Source organism: Canis aureus, chromosome 23, assembly GCF_053574225.1.
Source record: "Canis aureus isolate CA01 chromosome 23, VMU_Caureus_v.1.0, whole genome shotgun sequence".
In the NCBI taxonomy this organism is placed as follows: Eukaryota; Metazoa; Chordata; class Mammalia; order Carnivora; family Canidae; genus Canis; species Canis aureus.
The window spans coordinates 12,149,148-12,167,469 of NC_135633.1; the positions used below are offsets into that span (position 1 = coordinate 12,149,148).

Here is an 18,322-nt window from a genome sequence, read left to right on the forward strand (position 1 = left end):
AGATATTCCCACCCCTCTGCATTTGCTTCTGGCCGTGGTGGCAGCGAAGCTTGCTAGCCTTGGAGTCAGCCAGAGTGAGCTTTGAATCCTGTCCCCCACCTCGTGCCGGCTATGTGGTTTGTGGCAGGCACATTATTAGCTCCTGTCTCCTCACTCCTCATAGGGTTTTTGTAAACAATAAATATTTCTCTCTATAAAATATATGCATGATGCCCTTAACCTGATGCCTGGTAGATGAGGCTCCCTAGCAATGGCTAAACTAATATTAGCCTTCTGATTTTCTTCTATGCACGACGGCCCTGCACAATGGAGCGTTGGGCCAGCTCCCCTGGTGCCAGAAGTTGCACTTGGCCCTTGGCATTGAGCAGCCTTCCACAGTGCTCTGCAGCTTCTCAAGGGACTCCTGAGTCCCTGGCTACATCCACCTGGACACATACTTCGCCAGCTCCGGTGTCCCAGAGGCCCTGTATCTGCCAATGACTCTGATGGCACAGCCTCTCACAGAGGGTGAGAAACTCCCGGATTCCAGCTCAGAGCTTTGTGCTCTGTTCCCAGCCAGTTCTCGGTCATTTCCTTATACAGCCAGAAAAGCATTGGGTGACAAAGACTAATAAAGTGTCTTGATCCTCATTTCTGCTCCCAGTTGGTGAAAGGTGGGGTGACTGAGGGCAGGACATCCCATGGCAAGGAGTCATGCTGGGTAGATCCACTTCCAGCTGTGAGGAAGCCACCCTCCACTGATGCTCTATGAGGAGCCCTGCCTCTGTCCTGGAGTAGGTTTCTCATCTGAGAGCAGGGAGGAGGGTGTTCCCAGTTGTACCCTGGAGTTGACCTGTGTGAGACTGTGTTTATTTGCTGAATTCTCTTACTGTCTCTAGATAGAGCCTCTAAAGGTCATTGCAAATTCAAAATGTGTGCCAGTCTAGAAAACTGCTAGAAAGCCCATTTTCAGTCCAAGAAGTTCCTAAATCCCTTAAGTGGGGAGAAGGGGGTGGTGTGGAACAGACTAAACATCATCTCGTGCTTTCTGTCCCTCTTTTTCAATATTAGTAGACTTTTTTATCTGGATATATGGCTGCTCACCGAAAGGCAGTGTGCCCCAGTCTCCACTGTAACTAGGTGTGCTTATCTGACCAAGTTGTGTCCCATTGGGTTGAGTGGAAGTGCTATGAACAATTTCTGAATTATGTTGTTAAGAGGAAGGGGAGGGGGGCTCTTGGTCCTCCAGTCTGCTTCCTGGAACACAGCAGTAGTGGCAGCCACGTGGACCATATAGTGAGGGTGATACACAAAGGAGGGCAGAACAACAGATAGAAGAATCTTAGGCCACTGGCATTATGAAACCATGACATCAAGCCTGGATTGCTTGTTGCATGAGAGAGAAATACACTTATTTGGGCTACTGTTATTCAAGATTTTGTTACAGCAGCTGAACCTCTATCCGACTTAATACAGAGAGGTTTTGTGGGTCTCTTAGCCATCTCCAAAAAGCTAATGCTCAAGAATGGCATTAGCAAGCATGGCAAGGCAAGAGAACGGACCTAACTCCTGGAATGAAAAATACTAATGCTGCCAATAGCATCTTCTTACCTTGACACCAACACATCCCTCTACATTTAGCACTTTATGGTAGCCTCAGGGCATGGATTGTGGATGAGACTCAGAAGGGTGGAGTGATTTGCCCAAGATCACATGTGAATAAGTGACAGCCAAAATCAGAACTCAGGGTGTCTGATTCCTAATCCAGTCCTCTTTCCCCTACAGCAGAGCTTCCTGTCCATCTATAAATCTATAAATAATGTGTGAAGTGTGGTGTGTGTGTGTGTGTGTGTGTGTGTGTGTGTGTGTGTGTAGGGAAGGGAGGAAAGGAGAGCTATAATTCTGCTCCAGTCTTTAAGTGAGAACATCAAACTAGCATGCTAGGGGCTCCTTCCAGGGACAGCTGGAGAAGTCACACTCGTTGACCCCAGTCTGCTGCCCTTCACCCTCTAGCCTGCAGCATCTACCCTCTGTGGCTTCTAGAACAAAGATGTTCACTCATCTCAGTGACACCTTCAGAAATATGTTTTCCAAAAGGCAACTAGTGGTATGATTCTGCAAGGAACATGTGTAGGGACCCAACAGTGGCTATGGTCTCTAGAGATGAGTAGATGGTCACAGAAATCCAAGAGGCCAATTCTGGCTTCATCTGCACATTGCAATCATGCTATCTGCCTCACTGCACCTCTGTGAGAATTAAAGGAATGATGCATGTCAAGGTGCCACATTAGGTAAGGGCTATCTGAGTGAGTGTTCATGAAGTTAGTAAGACTAGAAAATCAAGGGCTTGTCTAGTTTCTACTCAACTCAGAGAAATGGAAATAATTGATGTGTAACTGTAAAGGGTGTGTCCCCTCCAAGCATCTTGGCTGCTTTACATGTCTGGGCAGCGTCCAAGGTGGTAGGGCGGAGGTGGGAACTTGGAGCCTTTGGCTTGCTACGTGACCTTGAATGAGTCATTTAGCTTCTGCCTTCATTTTTGCATCTATAGGAATCCCCTTCTATAAGAATCCACTGACTGTAGATCCACTCTGAGGTGATCATGAAAGAAAATTTGCTAGAATCCTTAATTCTGTTTATATATTTTCTAAATTATCGGAATAAGATTTTTCCTATCCCTCAGATTTTTATCTCTCTTTATGAGTGAGATTGGCCACCAATTTTCTTTTCTTTTCTTTTTTCCTACTATTCTTTTGTGGTTTTGGTAACAATATTACTTACAGAGTGAGTCTGGGCATGCAGCAAACTGCTAGTTTGTCCTCCAGCTCTGACATCTACATTTTCCTGGACACAATTGCAGAGTCAGAGACTACATTTTTCAGCCTCCATTGAGCTGAGTGTGGCCCATCCATGTGATTAAATTAGCACCAAAGCAATGGGAGTTTAAAATAAAATCGCTTGCCCCGGACTCTTTCTTTCTTTTTCTTTCTGCAAGCTGGCAGACAAATGTGTCCATGACTAAGCTTCAACCATGCAGATTGAAGACAATATCCTAAGGAATGATTAGGAAACAAAATGAAAGAGATTGCAGTCCCTAAATAAGTTGGTAAAGAAGATCTGCTTACCCAGTCTAGCAGCGGTAGTAGTTTTGGTTGGTTGGCTATGTTTTTGTTATTGACTTAACACCTTAGCACAATGGGAATATGTTGGAAATGGGTTGAAAACTATTTTATGGCTTAATATGTGGTTAATTTTTGTAAATGGTTTTTATGTGCTTGAAAAGATGTGTTCCCACTAATTACTGGTCATAGAGTTTTAACCAAGCTAGTTGATTAGGTTGTCCAAATGTCTGTATCTTTCCTAAATTTTTGTCTGCTTGATGTGTCAATAAAATTAGAAAGGATGTATTGGACTTTTCCACTATGAAGGTAATTTTTCATTTTCTCTCCATATTTCTAACAAGTTTATTTTGTTAGGGGAATATTAGTTAATAGCCTTTATAACTTCCTGGAGATCGAACCCATTCTAATGTAATGACTCTAGTGCTTTTTGTCTTCAACTATATTTTTACATCAGTATTGCTACCCCAGATTTATTTAGTTAAACTTGTTCTAATATATTTTTCCACCCTTTTACTTTCTTTTGTGTTCTTGTTTTAAATCTAGCTCTTTTCAGCAGCATATAATTATATTTTTTATCCAATCTGGTAAGTTCTGTGTGTTAATTGATGAGTTTAGTCCTTTTAAATTTGTTGTGGCTATTGATATATTCGTATGCATTTATTAGTTTATACACTCTCTTTGCCTCTCTTTTTTGTACTTTCTCTGTTTTTTTTGAATGGTTATGTTATTGTTGCTTTAACTTTTATTTTTTTACTTCTATGTTTTTGCAAGTTATACATTTAATTTCTATTCTTTTAGTTATCACATTTGCTTTTTACCTTATATACTTAACATTGTCAAGCAATTTCTAAATGTTTCTCCTCTCCTCCTTGTTGTTCTCAAGACACAACACAAAACTGTGCAACTGCTTTAATACAGTCACCTTTCTGACTTACGTGGCAGTGTCACTTTAGGTCTGTCCTTTCTGAATCTCATATATTACATATTCTTATACTGTTATTGTTGTTATGACTATTACTATATTATCCATAGAGGGAATGTCTAGTTTATGTTTACCTACATTTTTACCAATTTCCCTGTACTTTGTTGTTGTACTTTGGAGATCTTCCTTTCTCCTGAAGTTTATTATTTAGAAGTTCTTTTAGTGAAGGTCAGCTGATTGTAAACTCAGTTTTTGTTTATCTGAAATGACTTTGCCTTCATCCTTGAAAGTAGGGGTTTTTTGTTTTGTTTCATTTTGGGGCTGGGTTTTTGTGGTTGTTGTTGTTGTTGTTTGGCCTCTTATTTTCTCCCAGCACTTTGATGATCTTAGTCTACTATATTCTGGCTTCCCTTATTGTTGAGATTTGACTGTCAATCTAATCATCATTTTGTGGGGGGATGACCTGCTTTTGTTCTTTTACTGCTTTCAAGATCTCTTTTTCAGTGGTTTTCTGCATGCTCACTGAAATAGGTGATTTATTCATAAGCTCATTCAATAGGTGTGGATTTATTCATTTAGTCTTATTTATACATTTATGTTTTTGCATCTGTAGACATACAACTTTTCATCCATTTCATTTTATTTTTTTTAAAGATTTTATTTACTCATGAGAGACAGAGAGAGAGAGAGAGAGAGAGAGAGAGAGGCAGAGGGAGAAGTAGGTTCCATGCAGGGAGCCCGATGCGGGACTCAATCCCAATCCGGGTCTCCAGGATCATGCCCTGGGCCGAAGGTAGATGCTCAACCACTGACCCACCCAGGCGTCCCCTTTTCATCCATTTTAGAAAACTTCTCAGCCATTACCTCTTTGAATATTGGCTCTCTTTAATTTCTTATTACTCCTTCTCATTTTATCCTTCATATTACTTACCTGCTCATATCTCCCATCTCCCCACCTGAGCTACATTCTCATAAATTTCTTCAGCTCAATCTTCCAGATCACTAATTCTCTATTCAGTTGTGTCTGACTTACTGTTTAACCATCCACTGAATTTTCAACAATTTTGTCACTTATTCAAGTTCTAAGTTACTCATTTTCATATCCACCTATCTTTGATAGTTGCTTGGCCTTGCACATTTTTAGCACCATATTTGAGTTATTTAATGTAGCCTTATTTTATAATCTGTATATTACAATTTCCAATATCTAAAGGTTTTTAAATTCTAAATCTGTTTTTCATTTTGCTAATTCTCATTCATTTCATACCTGTCTGGTAATTTCTATTGTGAGCTCATTTTGAACTAAACTTATCTGAGAATCTTGTCAGATCTAAGTTGGTAGGTTATTATTTCAGGGAAAATTGATAGACATGTCTGTTGAGAGCAAAGGAGCCCTAGAGATCTGGATCCACTTTAGTCCCTGTCAAAGGCTCCTTGATTAAAGATGGAGTCTTAGGCTCAAATCTCTGACCTTGCCTTTTATACAGGGTTTAGTGTCCTTATCAGTGTTGATATCTGCCTTCAGGGAAACCTTGCCTTTAACATGTGAGTTTCAGTTTGCTAATCTTGTTCTCTCTCTTTTTTGGCCATATCTGACCATGGAAATTTCCTTTTTCTTTTTTGAGGGAGCCCAGCAATGTATTAAGAATTCTGTTTGTTGTAATTAGTGCAAAATCCAATGGGAGGGCTTTTCAGAGTTTATTAGGGCCTTTACTGTTAGGCAGAGAAGCAGCATACACATTCTGCACTCTGAGTTCCTTTGATGGGAAAAGGACAGACAGGTAGGCCAGGGTTTTAGAAGCCACATGGGCTAGAGACAGGGCAGGGTGCTGGATGCTGGGTGGTTCAGGCATAGGTCATACTGACATGGACAGCGGTACTTCCTGGGTAAGGTTGGCAATGAGGAAAGAATCAGATGGCAGGCCTGGAGGAAGAAGGAGGGGTTGAAAGCAGAACATGCCACAGGGATTGGTATCCCTGCAGCTGGGCCAAGACAGAAAGGCTTTGAGGTTGTAGCAGTTATCCCTCTTAGGCATCAGCTTTGCTGCAACAGTGCTGGGGTGGAACACTTGGTTTAAAGAGGTAGGTGCCAGCCACACCAATGTGCCTCTGTAGATACAGAGGAGGCCAGCATAGTACCTGTCCACTGGGCATTTGATTAGCCTGGGGGCCTCCTCAGTCAGTACAATAAGATTTCAGAAGAGAGGGGATCCCTGGGTGGCGCAGCGGTTTGGCGCCTGCCTTTGGCCCAGGGCGCGATCCTGGAGACCCGGGATCGAATCCCACGTTGGGCTCCCGGTGCATGGAGCCTGCTTCTCCCTCTGCCTGTGTCTCTGCCTCTCTCTCTCTCTCTCTATCATAAATAAATAAAAATTAAAAAAAAAAAAATTCAAAAAAAAGATTTCAGAAGAGAATGAGGTCAGTGTAGGCTGGAAAGGGCATAGGCTTTTGTTCTTGTATACCTTTGCATCTGTTCCGTCTATGGTGATTTCTCTCTCATTTCTACTCTGATGATCTCCTACATATCCCTTAAGGTCCAGCTCAATGGCAATGCGTCAGTGAATACTTCTCTGACTGTCCCAGGGAGTTGGTGGCTCCTTTTTGTGTGACCTACAGCACTTGCTACAACTCTCTTTTCTGCTTATCTCAACAGTTACAAAGTACTTCCTGCTCTGCCAATGCATCACTGGACTCTGGGCACAGAAACCAGGCTTATTGGGCAGCCCAGGTGGCTCAGCGGTTTAGCGCTGCTTCCAGCCCAGGGTGTGATCCTGGAGACCTGGGATCGAGTCCCACGTCAGGCTCCCTGCATGGAGCTTGCTTCTCCCTCTGCCTGTGTCTCTGTCTCTTTCTCTCTCTCTCTGTGTCTCTCATGAATAAATAAATAAAATCTAAAAAAAAAAAAAAAAAAAAAAAGAAAGAAAGAAAGAAAGAAACCAGGCTTATTGAACAGCAGTGTGGCCTAGGGTAATGAGTGTGGACTCTGCAACCAGAGGCCAACCCCTCTATTTAATGCTGGGCACCTTGGCACAATTGCTTAACATCCCTGCACGTACTTCCAAGTTCCTCATCTGAAAACTAGACATAAAATAATGCTTCCTCAAAGCACTGCTACAAAGGTTTAAAGAATTAATACTTAGAGCCTGCTCAGCACATAGGAGGTGCTCAGTACATGTTGCCTGTCATCATCCTGCATCAGCACTGCATACACAGAGTTAGGCACGGGCACAATGATGAGCAATCTGAGTTAGTCCTTTTAGACAGAGTCAAATTTAGCCAAATTCCTGGAAGGGATTTCCAAGTTGCATGGAACTGAAACTCACCCAATCTAGTTCAATACAAGGAGGGTTTCTCAGGAGGGATAGCTGGGTTTGCAGGATGTAGAGGGTACAGGATCCCACAGCCCCTCCCCAGTTGCTTTCTCTCATCTTTGTTTCATGCTTGGGCCTCATTCTGCCTTTCTGCAGGTCCACTCATTTCTATTTTCCACATCCGGGGCTTATAGCTGGGTCTGGTATGAGCTCCACGGCCAATGCATGCTAGAGTCCATAGCCTGTCCCCAGAGCCAATAGACTCAGTGTCCCAAATCAATCCTCAAGAGACACATTCTGATTGTCCTAGTATGCCACAGGTGCTGCAGCTCTGAGATAGCTGACGTCAGGGAGAAGAGGATGGTGTTATCCTGGTACTCAAATGGCACAGGGAGGTGGATGTGGTCAGGGAAGCTACTGTGGGGACCCCTAACCAACACAGGAAAGCATGAGCACAGGCTCGGAGTCAGGACCCCACCCTAGAAAAGGAAGTGGAGAACAAAGCACCATGTAAGCTCTGTCTCAGGGTAGCCAAAAGGAGCTATGAGCTGAGAGGCAGGCCTTATGGACCTGGGTCATGGAGGAAGGCCTGAAAGTGCTTTGTGTTGGGGCACGGTTCCACCATGGCCTTTCTGGAACCCACCTGCTTTCACCTTCCAGCTTTGGGGCTGAGAAGCCCCTACTTTCCTCAGAGGGCCAACCACACAGTGTGTGAGCAGCTGTGGAGGGAGTTCCGTGACCTGTCACGGAAGCATCATCCCTGACACCACCGCAGCCAGCAACTGTTCTAATGCCAGATGCGTCATTGGTGTCCCACTGAGCCTCTAGCCTCCAAGCTGCTGAAGATGCTAACCCAGCCAGCCCGGCTCTGGGCCCCCACTCCTTCAGCACTTTAGCCTCTTTGGATCCAACTCCTGTTTATTGGAGACTGCACAGGGCAGGCCACGCATTGCCTGAGGCTCACATATTAACCTGCGGTGTTTATGACGGTGATGATTATTTCTATCATTCAGAGAAGCAAACTGAGAAGCAGAAAGTTAAGAGGTTGTCCGAGGTCACAGAGCTCACAAGTGGCAGAATTGCAATTTGGACACAGACTGATAAACATGAATTCTGTACTTCATTCCCACACTGCCTCTCATGGGTGAGAGCTGGAGGCCACCTGCACTTAGTAATTGCCTTTTCAGTTCATTCACTAAACAGGACATGTTTGCTGAGCACATACTACATGCTAGACATGAGCACTGTACAAAGGTGAATCAAACGTGAATTTTGCTGTTAAGTAGCTCACGATTTAACATTTGCCAAGATTGCAAAGGCAATGAAAACACCCTTGGGGTACCTGGGTGGCTTAACCAGAGTCTGCCTTTGGCTCAGGTCATTAACCCCAAGGTCCTGGGATTGAGCCCCTCATCGGCTCCTTGCTTCTCCCTCTGATGCTTCCCCATCCTTGTGCTTGCGCTCTCTGTCAAATAAACAAAATCTTTAAAAAGAAAAAAGAAAAGGAAATGCAAACATCCATAAGAAAAGTTGAATTGAGCACTCACCCTCAGAGAACTGGTTCTCTCTTTGGTGGCTTCATGTAGCTCAAAGGACCAAGTCTATGTTTCTTGGCAAGCATTGTCAAGGTCTGGTTCCACTGCTCGCTCCAGCCTCATTGCCCGCCCCCCCGCCAACTCTCCCTTCCAGGGCCCAGCCACGCCACACTGCTGTTAGTTCCCTGAAGTTGATGGCTCACTGTCTTGGCTCTGCCTCATTACCTGCTGCTTCCCACAATGTCCTTCCTCCCCTTGGTCCCTTACAAACTCCTGTTATCCTCTTGGAAAGAGGAGGCCCTCTTCTTTGAGGACACCACTGCCGTCACTTTCGAAAGGCAGAAAACCACTCCCTTCTCTGATGCCTCTCTGTACCCTGCACAGTGACTGTTACAAGCGGAATGGAGAACCTCAAAAGATTCATCTGCCTGAAACCTGTGAGTTGACCTTATTCAGAAAAAGAGTCTTTGCAGATGCAATTAAGGATCTTGAGGTGAGATAATCCTGATTTAGGGTGGACCCTAAGTCCAATGACAGCTGTCCTTATAAGAGAAAAGGCAGAGGGAAATTTGACAAGGACACAGAGGGGGATGACCATGTGAAGATGGAGACAGACTGGATAGAGGTCTACAAGCTGGGGAAGCCAGGGAATGCCAGGGATTGCCAGTAGCCACCAGTAGCTAGGAGAGACACATGGAATGGATTCTTCTTTGGAGCTTCCAGAAGGAATCAACCTTGCCAACATCTGGATTTCAGAAATCTGGCCTCCAGAACTGTGAGAGGATACATTTCTGTTGTTTGAAGCCACCCAGTTTGTGCTCATTTACTAGGGCCGCCCTAAGAAACGAACAGAGTATTTTCTGCGCAGCACTGAAGACACGGACTCACAGGCCTGTCCCATCCACTGGGCCGTGAGCAGGATCTGGGTCGCCTCCGTCTCTGCATTTCCAGCCCGGCCGACTGCGACACGTAGCTGGTGCTCCGTAAACGCCCGTTGACTTGAATTGCCAAAGGAAATTCCTCTGTTAGAAGTCACTGAAAAGGGATCGCCTTCACGGAGTCAAACTTTGCCGGGTAATGAAGGAGATGGCCTCTTAGCACCGGCCCACAGAGACAGACTAGATTTGGTGGGTCAATTAATAAATCATCAAACGCCTCTGGCTCTGAGTCCACATCCAGATCTATGTGCGATGCCTGTCTGCTCCTCATTAAAGGATTTCAAGGAGAACAGAATCCATCTGGGAAAGGAATACGTGGGTCCTACAGAAGCCATGACTGCACGGGCCGCGCCCTTCCGGTGGCGGGCGGCCTCGCGTCCGGTCCTCACACAGAGAAGTGGTTCCCACGGTGGCCGAGGCTAAGGGCAGCGGAGGCCCAAGGTGGCCGCTGGGAACTTGAGGGATGCTGCGACCCCGACACATCTTCGCACATCCTTTCAGGAAACCAACCTCGGGACTTCCTCAGGGCAGCTCTCTCAGCTCCTCAGGGGTCACGCCACGGCCCGCGGCGCTCTTGGGGAACGGTGATTGGCCCAGGGATGGGCACGTGACTCGCCCAGAACCAATGGGAGGGAAGACGCTATTGCGGAGAATTCTGGGACCAAGAGGCCCGCTTTCACTCTCGGCCTGTGGAGCCTGCGCCTCGGGGGGCGGGGGGTCGTCGGCGCCATGGCTCCGGTTCCAACGGTGAGAAGTCTGGAAGGGAGAGAGGGCCGACCGACCGACCGACCGACCGACCGAGAAGAGCGAGCCCTGAGGATGGGGTTGCAGCGCCCGCCGGGCTGCCGCTGAACCCGCGCTCAGACTTTTCCGTTTCGCCAAGCCAGGTAATTCCCTCAGCAGTAGTCAGAGGCTTGACTCTCCTGAGGATGATGTTGTAGGTCCAGATACTCAGAAATCTAAGTAAAGGAAATAGCTTCACATAGTCAAATGATGGCAGGCTTCGTAGCTGGGGAGACTTGGCTTCCGATTACGGCTGTGTCAACGAGCTGTGTGACTCGGGTGAAAAAATAACGGAATTTTTCCGAGCCTCGGGTTTTCACCTTTGTGAGGTGGAGATGATACCTGCCTTTGGGGTTCACAAAGGCTCGAGGCGGCCCACGCAAGTCCCTTGGCTTGGTGACCGACCAGCTACGCCTTACACACGCGGCACCTTAAGAGGAGCATCTCCCCGTCCTTTGCCCTTCTCCGGCAATCCCACTTCTCTGGACTTTGGAGTTGTCCTTAGAGGCATTTTTACATTTGTTTGTTTGTTTGGGCTGTATCAGAATATTTTTCTATTAGATTGTTTATTTTTTCTTATTATTAAGGGTAATAAATGCTCATTGAAGGAAACAAGAGCATATGGAAAAGGGAGGAAATAAAAATCACCCAGTGCCCCACGAGTCAGAGTCAACAACTGTTGCCATATGCAATACTGAGGTTGTTTATAACATACAATTTTGGCCACGTTCCTTTGGTCTTCCAAAGGTTAACGGAGGTGGTTGTGGAGCAATATGCATAAAGACCGTGGAGCCTATTGGGAGAGGAGGAGAGGATGGAGAATCGGACCATGTTCCATTTGAGGAGATGGTGCCAACTGAGATTAGTGGGTAGGACAGGGGCCCTGTATTGATCTGCAAGTGACAGGGATCCAAACAAATGGTAGTTTAAAAAACATAAAAAGGAAGAGGAGGACAATAAATTATTTCATTCTCATGTACAGACCTTAGAGGTAAGTAAGGCATTGGCTGATACATTTTTCTGCTCCTTTATGCTCCTTCCAGTTCATGCTTCTCCATCCCTAGAATGTGGTTTTTGTGTGAATGATCCAAGGTGACAAATAGAGCTCTGCACAGCATATCTGCATTCCAAGCAGAGGGCAGATGAAGTGGTGAATAAAGAGGGGAAACGGCACCCCAGCTATTGTTTTAAAAAGGCTTAAAGAAGTTGTCACCCTTCTGCTTACATCCTGTTGGCCAGAGCCTAGTTTTAGGGCAAAATACCTTTCCTCAGGAGTACCCGGATCCTAGGAGGAAGGACGGAGGCATAGAAGGAGAGAAGGAAATTTCTTAATGGAACTTAATGTTCTACATTTAAGAATGAGAGATTCAGAGTAACTTAATGGCAGTCTTATGCTCTGGGTTACCTAAAAGTGTTTTCATCTTTATTTTATGAGAAACAAGATGACATACAAATAACTTAGAGACAATTTGTGTTGAATGTTTTGCCCCATCTCTAACCATGTTCTTGTTCTACTGCCGTGGTTTGAGAAGAAATTGAGGGAGCTGTAGCTCCCTCATGTGATTCTCTGCCTGTCAAAGGGCAGGGGGTACACATGTGAATAGAATCCAATTAGTCTCTGTTTCTAGAAAACAGACTCCACTGGGGAAATTCTTGTGTTGGGTGCGGGGTAACCTTGTCATCCATTGGCCTTGGCCTTGGACCTGTGAACTGGTTTGGTATATGGAAGATCCCAGAATGTCTGCCTTGGAGCAATTTGTAGTTGGCCGAATACCCAGGGAACAGAGCTTCCATTCTATTGCTTAATAATCTCTCTTCCTAGCCCTATGATGTGCTTCGGTCATCAGGTCTCATCTGATTGACCTTATGGCCACAATTCATTGTCTGTTCTGCCTGGAGACAAGCACAAGCAGTGCAGAGTTCAACTGGACAAGACCCCAGAAGTTCTTGCAAAGCTATTTTGGACCTATTACAGCTCACTGGTAGGTGAGAGGAGGCTCTTGGAATGTCTCATTCTGGGGGGATTCAAGGCCTATATCCACTCAGCAAAAATTTGAACCTATGCTGAACATTCAGCTCTTCCCCAATACCCACCCACCCTCCACATTCACTTATTAATCAACTGCAGTGTTCCAGGGAGTGTGTGAGGTTGGACAGGAATGGTTTGGTTCTGACAGTCATTCGGTGATTGATTAAACATCACTAATTCCTGCCCAGAGCTGGGTGCTGGAGGAGTAAAGGGAAAGACAGAGCCTCTACCTTCAAAATCTAGCAAACTGATGGAGGAGCCAGACATGAGAAGACAAAAGAACACTCAAGTATTATTGGGCCTGTGATGAGACGGGAAACCATGAAGACTTAAAGGAAAGAGTTCTTATTTGAGTCTTTGGACTGGAGGAGGAAAGGAACTAAAAAGGCTGCATTAAGAAAATGATACTCAAGTTGAGGCATGAAAGAGGTGTTGGTATTTCCTGGGTGGCTGAGGAGGAGGAGGAAGGGAGAAGTAAATGGCATTGTTGCAGAAGGAACAGTCTGGGTGATGTCTGTAGCATCTGGGTATGGCTGGGGCACGGGAATGATGCTGGCTGGGGACAATGAGAGGCAGGACAGGAGTAGGGGAGCTAGGAGGAATGAGAGGACCTTGTGGGTCTGGGTAGGAGTCAGGGCAGCAGGGAGCTCTGAAAAAGAAGAGGGCTAAGGATGGGTAGGGGCCCCCAGGGTCAGTGGTGCCAGCTCAGGGCAAGCAGGAGGCCAGGTTACTGGGCCTGGATGTAAGGGCTGTGGGAGGAGGGCAGGGCTACAGGGCCAGGATAAAGGGCCAGTTCTTGTGGTCTGGGGGTCCAATGGAGTGTCTGGGAGCTGCAGGTGGGTCTGTGGATGGAAGTCTGTGAGGACTTGCACTTTAGGAAGCCAAAATGAGTCCATAAAAGGAATGACTCCATGATCAGCTTCACCCCACCTGGCCAGCTCTTCTGGACAGAAAGGATAGATCTCTGACTGGTCTCCTTTACTGTCAGATTCCTGCAGTAGGGACAGCATTACATGGACATTTAGGACCTGGGATTGAATTAGAACTACAGCCTACATGACTTCACTGAGCCTCAGTCTCCTCATCTATAAAATGGGAATAGTAACAAAATCAGCTTCAAGGTACTGTGATGATTAAATGATTATTTGGTACGTGGTTGGCAAGGAGACTCAGCCTGGCAGACTGTGAGGTGCTAATAGAATCCAGGTCTTAGAGAGGCAGCCAAGAGACAGGGGGCAACGCTGACTTCCTGAGGGTCAGCAACAGCCACATCCCTCTGCCGGTCCCATCCACGCAGGAAAGCCAGCCTCTGAGGAGCTGGCGGTGCTGGGTTCTGTGTGCAGGCTGAAGGCTGTGCTGATTGAACTGCCTCCTTCACTAATCAGGCTGCTGCTGTAGACAGAGTAGCTGGGCCTGGGACACACTCGGTAATCAGTGTGCATTCTTAGCACTGCAGTTGAATATTTTAACTAGGAGCTTTCCTCCCTTGGGCTGTGTGAGGCACATTCATGCATCAGCATGGGACAGGGGTTGCCAGGGCAGAAGGCCAGGAAGCACAAGAGACAGGCTTGTTTTTTAGGTCTTTAGGCAGTGAAGTGAGTTCCAGATGGGCAATACATTCACCTGTTTGCTTCATAACTCAGATATCCAAGTGGCCAGTCACTCTCTTTGGGCTTATCTACTTAAAGGTAGAAGGTGTAATAGTAGCCAGTTACCTGTCTGTCCACCCATCTACCACCTCATCCATTTCTTCTATCCATGCATCTCCCTGATCCACCCATCTACCCATCCATCTATCCACTGACCCACCCACCCACTCATCCATCCATCTATCCATCCATCAATCCATCCATCAATAATCTGTTCTTCTTGGGGCTCTTACAGTCATTCTTACTATTCTAGTAAGATACAGTGGCCATCACTCTGATTGCTCAGAGGAAATTTCCACCCCATCTGCATTTCCCTGAGGCTCTCTGGGGAGTATTTACTTGTGGTGGTTGTTGCTTGTCACTACTTGTGTGAGCTGCAGTTGTGGGCTTCTCCTCTCCTACTCCCCTTGCTTCTCTGGCTCCCTCTCCTCCCTTCACAGCAGCTTGCTCCAGGCATGGGCACAGCGGCCTTCCTTACTCTCCTAGGCTCCGCTAACATAAAGTTGTCATGGGGGAATGAATTACATTGAGGAAATTGTGTCCCTCAGAGGAAACCTAAATTTGGACCCCCATTTCAATATTCCCCCAGCCCACTATATGTGGTACATCATAAGAAGCTCTTTGCCTGCCTCTTTCTCCCTGGTGCTAGGGGCCGCTGTCCCTGGGCTGGGCGAAGGAGGGGTGCTGCTGCTTCTACTCATCTCAGGGGCTTCTCTCCTTCTCTTCTCTGGGCCTAAGGCCATTGAAACTTCTCCCTCCCAATCATTAGGAATAACAAAACAGAACCAAAGGAAAAACTGCCACTTTTAACATTAAAGAAAAAAGTACAGATATATGTCCATGGGGCAGACTCTTAATAATTATTTTGTAAAGAAGTTTTTTGATAAAAATGCAAAATTTCTCTAACCTATACTATTATATCAACCCTGGGGCCTTGCCTTTGTAAGACCAAAAGGCCACAAGTTTGGGGGTTTTTTCCCTCCAAGAAAGAGCAGTCTTTCCCCCAAGAAGAATTAGTTAGCCTGGTCTAATCAGTTTAGTGTAATCTAAATTCTAGATTACAAAGCTGACTACATCCTTCTTACTTTTTTTTTTTTTTTAAAGATTTTTAAAATTTATTTATTCATGAGAGATAGAGAGAGAGAGAGGCCGAGGCACAAGCAGAGGTAGAAGCAGGCTCTATGCCGGGAGCCTGATGTGGGAATCGATCTCGGGTCTCCAGGATCAGGCTCTGGGCTGAAGGTGGCACTAAACCGCTGAGCCACCCAGGCTGCCCTCCTTCTTACTTTTATCCTGCTACCCTCTCACACACTCATTTGTCCTCCCATCCAGTATTTGCGCACTTTTTTTTTTTTTTTTTCATTTCTAAAACAGATATTTACTGTGCACCTTCTAAGGTCCAGGCTTTGGGTATTGAAGACATAGCTGTGAATAAAACTGACACAGCTGAGTCTTCATGGAGCTTACAGGGAAGTGGAAGAGGAGATAGTAAATAAATACATAATGCATATTTGAACAGAAAGAAATGCTGGAAAGGAAAAGTGCATCTAAGCAGACTTCCATCTAACTGGCCATTTATTTCTTGTCTCTTTTTGCTCATTCATTCCTCCATTCATTGGCAAATACTGATTTAACATGTCTCATTTGTTTGGCACTAGGCCAGGTGCTGGAGACCCAAATACAAAAAAAGACTTTGGCCCTTCCTTCAAAGAAGGCACAGAATGATGGGTGGGAGGAAGTAGGTAAATATCTAACAGTGATACAGAGGGGCTGGAACCAGAGCAGAGGTGTTTGGGGTTCACTGGAAGTCAGAGGAGGAAACAGCCACTGCTTGAGGGAGCCAATGTTGCAGGCTTCCTGGAGCAGGTGTCATCTAACCAGAACCTGGAGGATGGGAAGGATGTTGCCAGGCATAGAAGAGGATGGGAATTTTGAGGGCAGAGAGGAGAGCAGGCTGTGGGATCTGGGGTTCTTCTGGAGTTGGGTGGAGTTGCTAGTTGCCAGAGAGTGTATACAGGGAGAAGTGGCAGAGGAAGCTGGGGCAGTGTCTTGGCTTTCAGGACTCCCCCTACCCCCAAGAAGAGCCTGACAACTGTGCCTGCAAAGGGGCACAGAAACGGGGCTAGGGCTGTGAAAGACAGAGGCAAGAGAGAAAGAGGCTGCCTCTGCGGAGCAGGAGAAGAAACATGTTCAGAAGCCTTTGGAGGCCCCGACCCCTGCACTCAATACCTGCTGGGGTGTGTTTGGCTTCTGTGTGAGAAGCCTGTTGCTGAAGGTAAATTCTCCCCAGTTGCCTGCACTTACCTCCCAGCATGCTGATGAGTGTAGAGCCTCAGGAGATGCCAGAGCCTGTTATTCAGTGTTTGTTGAGTGGAGCAAGGCTAGGTGGAGGCACTGCCAGTTAGAGGCAAGGATGCCAGGGCCAGGTTTGGCACCTGGCACTGCAAGACCAGCAACAGGCCTAGGTAAGGAAGAACTAGGGGCAAACCAAGAGCCAGGACCTCTGTCTAAGAGGAAGGTGAACATACTGGAGTGAAGACCAGGGAAGGCAGTGTTCTGAATATGACAGGTCAGTTCCCAGAATTCTTGGAAACACCCAGTAGAGTAGCTCATGTGGCAGGGTGGTAATGTGAAGCATTTACTTCTGCATTTTGACCTGGAACCTTCCCTCTTTAGGCTGCTAGACATGAAAGAATGCTTTCTGGGTAATGTGATTTCTTTTTTCTACATGATAGGAGATTAAAGCAAAGCAAAACAAAAACATATTTCCTTGTGCTGGAAAAGGAAATGCTGGAGCATATGTTAAGGTACAGCCTACATTAGGGGAACAAAGAGGGTTAAAAATGCAGGGTCATAAAGAAGATGGAGTTGACTTCATTCTCACATAACAGTCCTTAGACAAGACTATGTGGGCAGTTCTGTTCCATGAGGACTCTCAGGGGACCCAGGTCCCCTTTCCTGCTGCTCTACCACCCACAGAACAGTCTCCTCCCTGCACAGTCAGATGTGGGCACAGATACACCATGCCTCAGCATGTGGGAAGGGAAGGAGCACCCTAGGAGGTTAGATTGTTCAACAAAATTTCCCTTCTTCTTGATCTACCTCCATAGAGGGGAGTAGACTTCCTCTCCCCAGATCCAAGTTTAGGCCAAGAAGCATCCTGAGTTTCTGTTTGATTTTCTGGGAGCTTGTGATCTCAGGCATGAGCTGGCTTCTCAGGAATATGGGTGCTGAAATGAAACACGTGAAAGAGACCTGAACTTGTCCCCCAGCTGGAAACAGAGCAGCTGCACAGAGCCTGTCAGCAAGATATAAATAATATTCATGTTTGTGTGCCTCTGAGGTTTGGGGTGGTTTTATGCAGTATTATTGCAGCCAAAGCAGATTGATATAATGTATGGACTGAAGGCAAACAATTTTCTTTTAAACAGGCATGAAGTTCAAAAAATCTATTTCTCCCACATTTTATTTATCATGTGACCATACCTAGCTGCAAGGGAGGCAGAAAGATAGAAGTTAGTCAATCCTGTGCCCAATTTAAAAGAGAATGTACAAATGGCATTAAGCACATAAAAATAGCTCAGTAATCAGTAGAGAAATGCAGATTAAAACCATAATGAGATGCTCCTAAAGTCACAGTAGAATGGCTAAAATAAAAAGGGTTGATCAGACTATGTGTTGATGAGGAATTCTCACACACCACTTGTGGGAATGTAAAACCTACAGCCACTTCGGATGATAGCTTGGCAGTGTATTAGACGGTTAAACATACGTCTGCCATATGATCCAAGTAATCCACTTCTATGTATTTACCCAAGAGAATGAAAGCCTAGATCTACACAAAGACTGATATGTGAATGTAGCAACTTCATTTGTAACAACTCCAGACTGGAAACAGTTGAAGTGACCCATCAAAAAGTGAATAGATAAATAGATTTTGGTACATCCATACAGTGGAGTACACTTCACAGTGAAAGGGAACGAACATGGATGAATCTCAGAGCAGATCTACTGAGTGAAAAGAAGGCAGACAAAAGAATACATACTGTATGAA

The 18,322-nt window shown here is 45.7% G+C and overlaps 1 long non-coding RNA gene across 3 annotated transcripts in view; it reads left to right on the forward strand.

Moving 5' to 3' along the window:
• The first annotated feature begins 10,560 nt into the window (after window positions 1-10,560).
• The window catches only part of LOC144294607 (uncharacterized), a 141,878-nt gene continuing 134,116 nt past the window's right edge, over window positions 10,561-18,322 (forward strand). For all 3 annotated transcript variants that reach the window (XR_013361961.1, XR_013361958.1, XR_013361960.1), the window contains exon 1: window positions 10,561-10,694. This is a non-coding gene — a long non-coding RNA (uncharacterized LOC144294607). The remainder of the gene's footprint in view (window positions 10,695-18,322) is intronic.